At 41.2% G+C, this 11,215-nt stretch overlaps 1 pseudogene; it reads left to right on the top strand.

Moving 5' to 3' along the window:
- The first annotated feature begins 9,141 nt into the window (after positions 1 to 9,141).
- On the top strand, positions 9,142 to 10,726 carry LOC116470421 (ubiquitin carboxyl-terminal hydrolase 17-like protein 22; annotated as a pseudogene).
- The last annotated feature ends 489 nt before the right edge of the window (positions 10,727 to 11,215 follow it).

Raw genomic sequence — 11,215 nt, forward strand, 5'->3', positions numbered from 1 at the left:
CTGGTTCAACATACACAAATCAATAAATGTAATTGATCATATAAACAGAACCAAAGACGAAAACCAGACAATTATTTCAATAGATGCAAAAATGCCTTTGATAAAATTCAGCATCCCTTCATGTTAAAAACTCTCAATAAACTAGGTACTGATGGAACATATCTCAAAATATTAAGAGCTATTTATAACAAACCCACAGCCAACATCATATTGAATAGGCAAAAGCTGGAAGCATTCCCTTTGAAAACAGGTACAAGACAAGGATGTCCTCTGTAACCACTTCTATTCAACATAGTATTGGAAGTTCTCACCAGGGCTATCAGGCAAGAGAAAGAAATAAAGGGTATTCAAATAGGAAGAGAGAAAGTCAAGTTGTCTCTGTTTGCAGATGACATGACTTTATATTTAGAAAACTCCATCATCTCAATTCAAAAATTTCTTGAACAGATCAGCAACTTCACCAAGGTCTCAAGATACTAAATCATTGTGCAAAAATCACAAGCATTCCTTTACACCAACAATAGTCAAGCAGAGAGCCAAATCAAGAATGAACTCCCATTCACAATCGCTACAAAGAGAATAAAATACCTAGGAATACAGCTAGGAGTACAGGGGATGTGAAGGACCTCTTCAAGGACAACTGCAAACCACTGCTCAAGGAAATAAGAGAGGACACAAACAAATGGAAAAACATTCCATCCTCATGAATAGGAAGAATCAATATTGTGAAATTGGCCATACTGCCCAAACTAATTTACAGATTCAATGCTATACCCATCAAACTACCATTGACATTTTTCACAGAATCAGAAAGAACTATTTTAAATTTCATATGGGATCAAAGAATACCCCATATAGCCAAGACAACTGTAAGCAAAAATAACAAAGCTGGAGGCATTACGCTACCTAACTTCAAACCATACTAGAAGGCTACGGTAACCAAAACAGCATGCTACTGCTGCCAAAACAGACATATAGACCAATGGAGCAGAACAAACACCTCAGAAATAACACCACACACCTGCAATCATCTGATCTTTGACAAACCTGACAAAAACAGGCAAGGGAGAAAGGATCTCCTATTCAGTAAATTCTGCTGGGAAAACTGGCTTGCCATAGGCAGAAAACCAAAACTGGACCCCTTCCTTACACCTTATACAAAAATTAACTCAAGATGGATTAAAGACTTAAATGTAAAATCCAAAACCATAAAAACCCTAGAAGAAAACTTAGGCAATACCATTCAGGACATAAGCATGGACAAAGACTTCATGACAAAAATGCCAAAAGCAATTGCAACAAAAGCCAAAATTGACAAATTGGATCTAATTAAGCTAAAGACCTTCTGCACAGCAAAGAAACTATCATTAGTATAAAAAAGCAACCTAAAGAATGGGAGAAAATTATTGCAATCTGCCCATCTGACAAAGGTCTAATAACCAAAGTTGACAAGGAACTTAAACATATTTACAAGAAAAAAAAAATCCTCATCAAAAGTGAGCAAAAGATATGAACAGAAACTTATCAAAAGAAGACATATATGCAACCAACAAATATATTTTTAAAAGCTCAACAACACTGATCATCAGAGAAATGAAAATCAAAACTACAGTGAGAGGCCATCTCACACCTGTCAGAATGGTGATTATTAAAAAGTTAAGAAACAATAGATGCTGGTGAGGCTCAGAAGAAAGAGGGATGCTTTTACACTGTTGGTGAAACTGTAAATTAGTTCAACCATTGTGGAAGACAGTATGGCGATTCCTCAAGGATCTAGAACCAGAAATACCATTTGACCCAGCAATCCCATTACTGGCTATACACCCAAAGGAATATAAATCATTCCACTATAAAGACACATGCATACGTATGTTTATTGCAGCACTATATACAATAGCAAAGACATGAAAGCAACCCAAATGCCCTTCAGTGCTAGACTGGATATAGAAAATGTGGTACATATACACCATAAAATACTATGCAGTCATAAAAAGGAATGAGATCATGTCTTTTGCAGGCACATGGATGAAGCTGGAAGCCAGCATACTGAGCAAACTAACGCAGGAACCAAAAAAAACAAACACCGCATGTTCTCACTAATAAGTGAAAGTTGAACATTGAGAAAACAAGGACACAGTGAGGGGAACAACACACAGCACGGCCCGTTGGGGGCTGGGGGTGAGGGAAGAAAACTTACAGGATAAGTCAATAGGTGCAACGAACCACCATGGCAAAGGATACCTATATAACAAACTTGCACGTTCTGCACATGTATCCTGTTTTTTTTTTAATTTAAAAAGAGGAAATACATGCATGCATACATACATACATACATACATACATACATACGTACATACATACTTTTGAAAAACGTCTATACAGCCCGGATCTTCATTCCCGGTAAGCCAAGGAACCTGGAGAAACACCAGAATTCTGTCCCTCTGAGAATGCAGGACAGGTTTACCTTCATCAGCATAAAATTTTGGAACAAATGTGGTAACTGCAAGTTCTCCCCACAATGAGTAACTGAAAATTGAGGCAGTATTTCAGATCCTAAAAAACTGATGAAGTAATTCGTCACACATTTGGGTTGTTTTTGCCTTTTCCTACTATGAAGAGTGCTAGTAGGAAGAATGGTGTACAAGTATCTGTTTGATTCCCTGCTTTTAGAATCCTTTGCTTGTTTGTGTGTTTGTTTGTTCCTTCTTGAGACAGGACATCACTCCAGTCAGTCAGGCTTTTCCAGTGTGTAATTTTTGTTGTTTCCTTTTGTCAAGTTTTAGAAGTTTTTATTTTATTTCTATTGAATTTCAAGTCATTTTTAGATATGTATTAAATTAAAACGTTATCTCACATGCTGTGTGTTACATTGCAATTATGTTCATCGTTCCTTTAAGGAACAAAACTTTTTAGCTTAGATATCTTCCAATTTGTCAAGCTTTTCTGATTCTGACTTTTTAAAAAATGCTGTCATATACAAGAAACCCTTGGATTAAAAATGCCATGAATATTTCTTTTTTCTTGCAGTCATAACTTCGGTGGATATTGTCAAGTAGTCTCTGGGTTATAGCATGTTTTCTTGAAAGTGTTTCACAATCTATTTTGGGCATTGAGAATTCCATCAAACTTAAGTGAATGTTTCTACATTCACTATTGAAGGCAATAGTCCCATCTGATGCTTTATTATTTGCGTATCTTGCTTCCACAAGACCATTTCATGCAAAGACTTGTCTTGTCCCCACTGCCAGATCATTACAACATGATATGGAATCAACTGGCCAAAAATGGGAAGGTTATCTCTGGAATGTCTATTTGACTCCATTGATCTCTCCATCTTAATTAAGACAAAGAATATGCTATGTTAATTACATAACATTGCTGCAAATTCTCAAATCAGAAAGTGTAGTTCTAACTTCTTGTCATTCAGTCGCTGAAAGAATGATCTTATCTCCCAAATGCACATGCTTGGAAGTACTTCTCAACACATACACACACATCCAGACACAAACACACAAATGCACACATACACACAAACTGTTTAATATGTACACAATTGTTAACTAGCATTGTTTTACATGAAATAAGGCAAATGTTTAGCCACTATCCTAACCTGGTTCCACTCCTATCATATTTGCCAATAATACTGACAAGTAAATCTGCTTCAACTGTTCCATAATCACAATGTAAGCTGTGTCCATTAAATTCCCTGAGGAATGCAAGAGGATACAACCTAAGGCAAAAAACTTAATTGAATGCTGATATTTCATTGGTAAATAGGGTAACTGATGGGTAAATGTAATGGTCCCGGTGGGTGGGCATTAGTTACATAAGGGCTGATGCAGCAAAACACTTAATTATTTAAAGGTATTTGAAAGAAATTGGAACACAGGAGTGGGTGTATTCAACTATAATAAAATTAGAAAGCCCTGAAATAAATCTCATTTTGGGTGTAAAAAACTGGCATTAGAGGAGATTCTGGGTCAATCATCCAGCTGTGAAAGCTGCATCTTGGAAGCAGGATCCCTGTCCTGCAATGAGACTTGTTTATCAGTGGTCGTCTTTCAGTGGAAACGATTTTGAAGAATGGCCCCTTCCTTTTGTGTATTTGCTGATTAGATTTCATGCCAAATCTCGGGTTTTAAACTCTATTTAAATGTTAACAGAATTCATTCAAATAGCAAAAAACCAACAGATTCTTTGATTTGGAATCATCACCGATCCATTTCTTGTTAGGTTCAGTTATCAAAGTTGACCTACCGGAGTGAAACAATTGTGGAGAATGGCCCCTTCCTTTTGTATATTTGCTGATTAGATTTCATGGTCCATTTCTCATTAGGTACAGTGATCAAAGTTGACCTACCCAAGAGTAGAGATGTCCAGGACAGAACTCAGGGCTCCGTAGAATCACAGAATCTTGGGTGCAACACTGCTCAAGCACATAAATGTGCTTATTCAGAGTGTTTCTGTGTGACATGTGTGTGAACTACAGTGCAATGAGCATGACACGCAGACAGGTTATCAACTGGACTCACCTCAAAATCAGTTATGAACGTTACAGAACACCAATGCCCAGGTCCCAGTTAAAGAGATAAGACCCTCCAGCATCTTGTGTGAAGCCACGGCATATGGATTTCTCATGCATCTGGGGATCATTCTCCTGAAAATGGTGGCTCCTTCCTCCCTGTCGAGCATCTTTATCAGCAGTGCTCATTTATTCCTCCAGGACTCTGTCCATCAGGCAGGGGAAGCCTTCTGATTAACCACACCTGGCACATGAAAAGACAAGGGAAAGAAACAAGGCAAAGGACACACTCCCCTCATTCTACCATCCTCCCTAAAATCATCCTGATTTCATGGGCCCTGAGGCCAGGGCCATTTCTATACATCTCAAGGCCTTGGCACCTTGCCTAAATTCTACTCTCTTTCTTACTGTCTGAAAAATTTTGAGAAAACCCTGAGAGCCAGGATCTTCATTCCTGGTAAGCCAAAAGGCCTGAAGACAAACCCAAATTCTTTCCCTCTTAGTTTAGGGAACAGGTCTACCTTCATCAGCATGAAATTTTCTTCCAAATGTGGTAACCGCAATTCCACCACACAATGCCTAACTGGAAATAGAGGTAACATCTCAGATTCTGAAAAATCGATGCAAGAATCCATGAGATGAAAGGCTTGTTTTTGCCTTTTCCCAATGAAACAAGTGCCAGTATTAACAATGGTATAAAAACCTCTGTTTCACTCCCTGCTTTTAAATCTCTCCGATGGTTTCTTCTTGAGACAGGGCCTCACTCCTGTCACCCAGGCTTCTCCAGTGTTTAATTGTGGCTGTTTGTTTTGTCAAATTTCAAAAGTATTGTTTCATCTCTACCAAATGTTGATCCATTATCACATACATATTAAAATATTATCTAACATGCTGTGGGATATATTGTTTTAATTTTCAACATTTCTTTAATGAACCAAAGGTTTTATTTTGGAAAGCTTCTGATTTCTCAACTTTTTTTATTTCACGTTTCCTTAAATTGCCGTCGTACATCCGAAACCACTGAATATAGCATGTCATGATGATTTCTCTTTTCTTGCAAACATAAATTCAGGGAATGTCATCAATGAGTAACTCACCGATTCCAGGATTTCCTGAAAGTGTTTCACAGTCTACTTCGTGCATTGAGTATTTCGTCAAACTTCAGTGCATGTTTCTACCACTTGATGCTTTATTATTCGGGTATCTAGCTTCCACAAGACCATTTCACGCAACGACAGGTCTCGTTCCAAACTGGCAAGTAATTACATTTGGATATAGAATCAATAGGCTGAACATGAAAAGGTTATCGCTCAAAGGTCTATTTGATTCCACGGATCTCTCCTTTTTTGTTAAGGAAAAACATACGCTGTGTTAATTACTATACTTCGTTGACTATTCTCAAGTCAGAAAGCCCACTTCCGACTTCTTACCCTTCAATCGCTGAAAGGATGATGATATCTGACAATGCACATGCTTAGAAGTACATCCCAGCACAATCACACAGACATACATATACACACACAGACGCATACACCCACAAGCAAACACAAACACATACACACACAAAGGCACACGAACACACACACGCACACAAACACTTACACTGTCAATCCTACATAAAGTAATGAGGAAACCAGGGTTCTGTCTATACAAGAGGGACAACTGGAGAGTGATGGCTGTGTCTAAGGATGAGCTGACACATGGAAAACATTGAGTTATGGAGTCAGTAGTGCTCTGAACCAGTGGAGGGACTGTCTGTGTGTTTGTGTTTATGGCAGATGACATTCAGTGTGCATTTCTGAATATGACATATTGATGTGTAGGTTTGCATGTGAGGTTATTTCAGGGGACTGGGTTTACTATTTTCTCTTGGAGTGTGTTTCATTCGTCAGTTGCTGGTCGGCAGGAGAAGGTGAAATTTTGCTAATGTGGGACATCTGTGGATCATCCTTTCCACCTTGAATAGTAGAACTGGAATGCATTTGGAAGATAGGAAGGGTGTTCTTTCTTACTCTGGCTCGCCGTTTTTACATTGTTTTTTGAAAGGACCTCAGGCACCCTAGGACTTGTGCTCTTGGTGGAACCCACATAATGCCGGAAATAGACAGACTGACTTGCCTGTTTCACAGTGTCCATTTCCAATGAATTGAAACAGAAAATTTTCCCACTGGCATGTAAGTCATTTGGAAGTAAGTCATATTGATAATAAAGAAAATCAAACACAGCAGTGTGTGTATTCAACTAAAATAAAATCAGAAAGCCCGGAAATAAATCTCATTTGCTGTGTTTACAAATGGCATTTGGGGAGATGCCGGGTCATTCATCCAGCTGCGAAAGGTGCATCTCTGAAGCAAAATCCCTGTCCTGCAATCAGAATTATTTATCCGACGTGGTGTTTCAGTGGAAATGATTGTGGGAAATGGCCCCTTCCTTTTCTGTATTTGCTGATTAGATTTCATGGTCCCTTTCTCATTAGGTGCAGTGATCAAAGTTGACCAACCCCTGAGGAAAGTTGTCCAGGGCACAACTCAGGGTTCCATAGAACCACAGAATCTTGGGTGCAACCCTCCTCAAGCACCCAAATGTGCATATGAACAGGGTCACCGTGTGATGTGTGTGAAAACTACAGTGTGATGAGCATGACTCGCAGACAGGTTATCCATTGGGCTCACCTCAAAATCAGTTATAAGCATTAAACGACACCGATGCCCAGGTCCCGGCTCCTGGAATAAGACCCTCCAGCATCTTGTGTGAAGCCACGGCATCTGGATTGCTCATGCTTCTGGGGATTATTCTCCTGAAAATGGTGGCTCCTTCTTCCCTGTGGAGCATCTTTCTAAGCAGTGCTCCTTTCTTCCCCCAGGACTCTTTACATCAGACACAGGAAGCCTTCTGAGTGAGCACACCTGGCCCATGAAAAGACAAGGGAAAGAAACAGGGCCAAAGGTCACACTCCTCTCATTCCACCAGCCTCCTTAAAATCATCCTAATTTCATGGGCCCTGAGGCCAGGGCTGTTTCTTTACACCTCAAGGCCTTGGAGCCAGGCCTAAATTCTGCCCTGTTTCTTACTGTCTAAGACATTTTGGGAAAATCCCTAGAGCCAGGATCTTCATTCCTGGTAAGCCAGAGAGCCTGAAGACACACCAAAATTCTGTCCCTCTTAGTTCAGGGAACATGTCCACTTTCATCAGCATTAAAATTTGCACCAAATGTGCTAACTGCAATTCCACCATACAATGCATAACTGGAAATGGAGGCAACATCTCAGATCCTGAACAATTGATGCAAGAATCCATGAGATACATGGCTTATTTTTGCTTTTTCCCACTGAAACAAGTGCCAGTATTAACAATGTTATACAATCCTCTGTCTGCTTTTAAATCTCTCCGATGGTTTCTTCTTGAGACAGGGCCTCACTCCTGTCACCCAGGCTTTTCTATGGTATAATTTTCGTTGTTTGCTTTTGTCAAATTTAGAACTTTTTATTTCATCTCTATCAAATGTTGATCCATTCTCACATACGTGTGAAAATATTATCACCCATGCTGTGAGATACATCATTTTTATTTTCATCATTTCTTTAATAAACCAAAGGTTTTAGTTGGGATACCTTCTGATTTCTCAAGTTTTTTCTTTCATGTTTTCTTAAACTGCCATCGTACGTCCGAAACCACTGACTATACAATGTCATGACTATTTCTCTTTTCTGGCAAATACAAATTTGGGGAATGTCATCAATTAGTCTCTCCGTGATTGCATGATTTCCAGAAAGTGTTTCACAGTCTACTTTGTGTGCTGAGTTTGTCTTCAAACTTCAGTGCATGTTTCTACCACTTGATGCTTTATTATTTGGGAATTTAGCTTCTACAAGAGCATTTCATGCAAAGACTTGTCTTGTTCCCCACTGGCAGGTAATTTCACTCGGATATAGAATCAATAGGCTGAACATGGAAAGGTTATCGCTGGAAGGTCTATTTGATTCCACGGACCACTCCTTTTTTTTTAAGGAAAAAAAATACGCTGTGCTAATTACTATACTTCATTGACTATTCTCAAGTCAGAAAGCGCACTTCTGACTTCTTGTCCTTCAGTCGCTGAAAGGATGATGATATCCGCCAAAAGCAGATACTTGGAAGTACATCCCAGTACAAACACACACACACACACACACACACCACACACACACACACACACACACACACACACACACACACACGGTTTCATAGGTAAAGATTTCTTCCCTGACATTGTTTTAACTAAAATAAGGCAACTGTGTGGCCACTGTCCTAACCCGGTTACACTCATATTATATGTGCCTATCATCCTGAGGAGCAATTTCACTCAGGTGTTCTAGAAATCATGATGTGGGCTGTGTTTGTTGAATTCCCAGGAATGCAAGGGGGCGCACCCTGTGACTCATTCCTTGAGTGCTGATATTGGATTGGTTTATCGCACACCTGATGGGTGGGTGGGGTGTTTGCTGTTGGTGGGGGTGAGTTATATAAGGGCTGATGTGGCCAGAGAGCTGGTTATTTCAAGACTCTCTCGGAAGAGATAGCGTCTTTCTGCAACCTGCGGTCCCAGCAGAAAAACCTTGTGATCCTCATTCCAGGTGACATGGAGGATGACTCACTCTACTTAGGAGGTGAGTAGCAGTTCAACCACTTTTCAAAACTCGCATCTTCTCAGTCAGATGCAGCTTTTGCTGAAATCCAGTGGACTTCTCTCCCTGAGAAGTCACCACTCTTATCTGAGACCCGTGTCGACCTCTGTGATGATTTGGCTCCTGTGGCAAGACAGCTTGCTCCCAGGGAGAAGCTTCCTCAGAGTAGTAGGAGACCTGCTGCTATGGGGGCTAGGCTCCAGAATATGGGAAATACCTGCTACGTGAATGCTTCCCTGCAGTGCCTAACACACCACCCCTTGCCAACTACATGCTGCCCCTGGAGCACTCTCAAACTTGTCATCGTCACAAGTGCTGCATGCTCTGTACCATGCAAGCTCACAACACACGGGCCCTCCACCGTCCTGGCCATGTCATCCAGCCCTCACAAGCATTGGCTGCTGGCTTCCATAGAGGCAAGAAGGAAGATGCCCATGAATTTCTGATGATCATTGTGGATGCCACGAAAAGGCATGCCTTCCCGGGCACAAGCAGGTAGATCGTCACTCTAAGGACACCACCCTCATCCACCAAATATTTGGAGGGGACTGGAGATCTCAAATCAAGTGTCTCCACTGCCAGGGCATTTCAGACACCTTTGACCCTTACCTGGACATCGCCCTGGATATCCAGGAAGCTCAGAGTGTGAAGGAAGGTTTGGAACAGTTGGTGAAGCCCTAAGAACTCAATGGAGAGAATGCCTACCATTGTGGTCTTTGTCTCCAGAAGGCGCTTGCCTCCAAGACATTAACTTTACACACTTCTGCCAAGGTCCTCATCCTTGTATTGAAAAGATTCTCCGATGTCACAGGCAACAAACTTGCCAAGAATGTGCAATATCCTGAGTGCCTTGACATGCAGCCATACATGTCTCGGCAGAACACAGGACCTCTTGTCTATGTCCTCTATGCTGTACTGGTCCACGCTGGGTGGAGTTGTCACAACGGACATTACCTCTCCTACGTCAAAGCTCGAGAAGGCCAGTGGTATAAAATGGATGATGCCGAGGTCACTGCCTCTGGCATCACTTCTGTCCTGAGTCAACAGGCCTATGTCCTCTTTTACATCCAGAAGAGTGAATTGGAAAGACACAGTGAGAGTGTGTCAAGAGGCAAGGAAGCAAGAGCTCTTGGCGCTGAAGACACAGACAAGTGAGCAACGCAAGGAGAGCTCAAGAGAGATCCCTGCCTCCAGGTACCCGAGTTGGAGGAACACTTAGTGGAAAAAGCCACTCAGGAAAGCACCTTAGACCACTGGAAATTCCTCCAAGAGCAAAACAAAATGAAGCCTGAGTTCAACGTCAGAAAAGTCGAAGGTACCCTGCCTCTCAATGTAGTTGTGATTCATCAATAAAAATACAAGTGTGGGATGAAAAACCATCATCCTGAACAGCAAAGCTCCCTGCTAAACCTCTCTTCAACGAACCCGACAGATCAGGAATCCATGAACACTGGCACACTCGCTTCTCTGCAAGGGAGGACCAGGAGATCCAAAGGGAAGAACAAACACAGCAAGAGGGCTCTGCTTGTGTGCCAGTGATCTCAGTGGAAGTGCCCACCCACACGTAGGGGTGCACATACCCACAAAAATACACCCACAAGCGCGCACACAATCACACACACCCACACAAACATGTACATCATCAATCCTACATAAAGTAATGAGGAGCCCAGGATTCTGTCTGTACAACAGGGACAACTGGATAGTGATGACTGCATCTCAGGATCAGTCCACACATGGGAAACATCAACTTTTGGGGTCGTGAGTCTTCCGAACCTGCGGAGGGACTGTGTGTTTGTGTTCATGGTAGATGACATTCAGTGTGCGTTTCTGAATATGACATATTGACGTGTATGTTTGTGTGTGAGGTTATTGCAGGGGACTAGGTTTACTATTTTCTCTTGGGGTATGTTTCATTCGTCAGTTGTTGTTCGGCAGGAGAAGGTGAAATTTTGCTAATGTAGGACATCTGTGGATTATTCTCGCCACCTTGAATAGTGGAAACTGGAATGCATTTGAAAGATAGGA

Source organism: Hylobates moloch, unplaced genomic scaffold (assembly GCF_009828535.3).
Source record: "Hylobates moloch isolate HMO894 unplaced genomic scaffold, HMol_V3 SCAFFOLD_6, whole genome shotgun sequence".
NCBI classification, from domain to species: Eukaryota; Metazoa; Chordata; class Mammalia; order Primates; family Hylobatidae; genus Hylobates; species Hylobates moloch.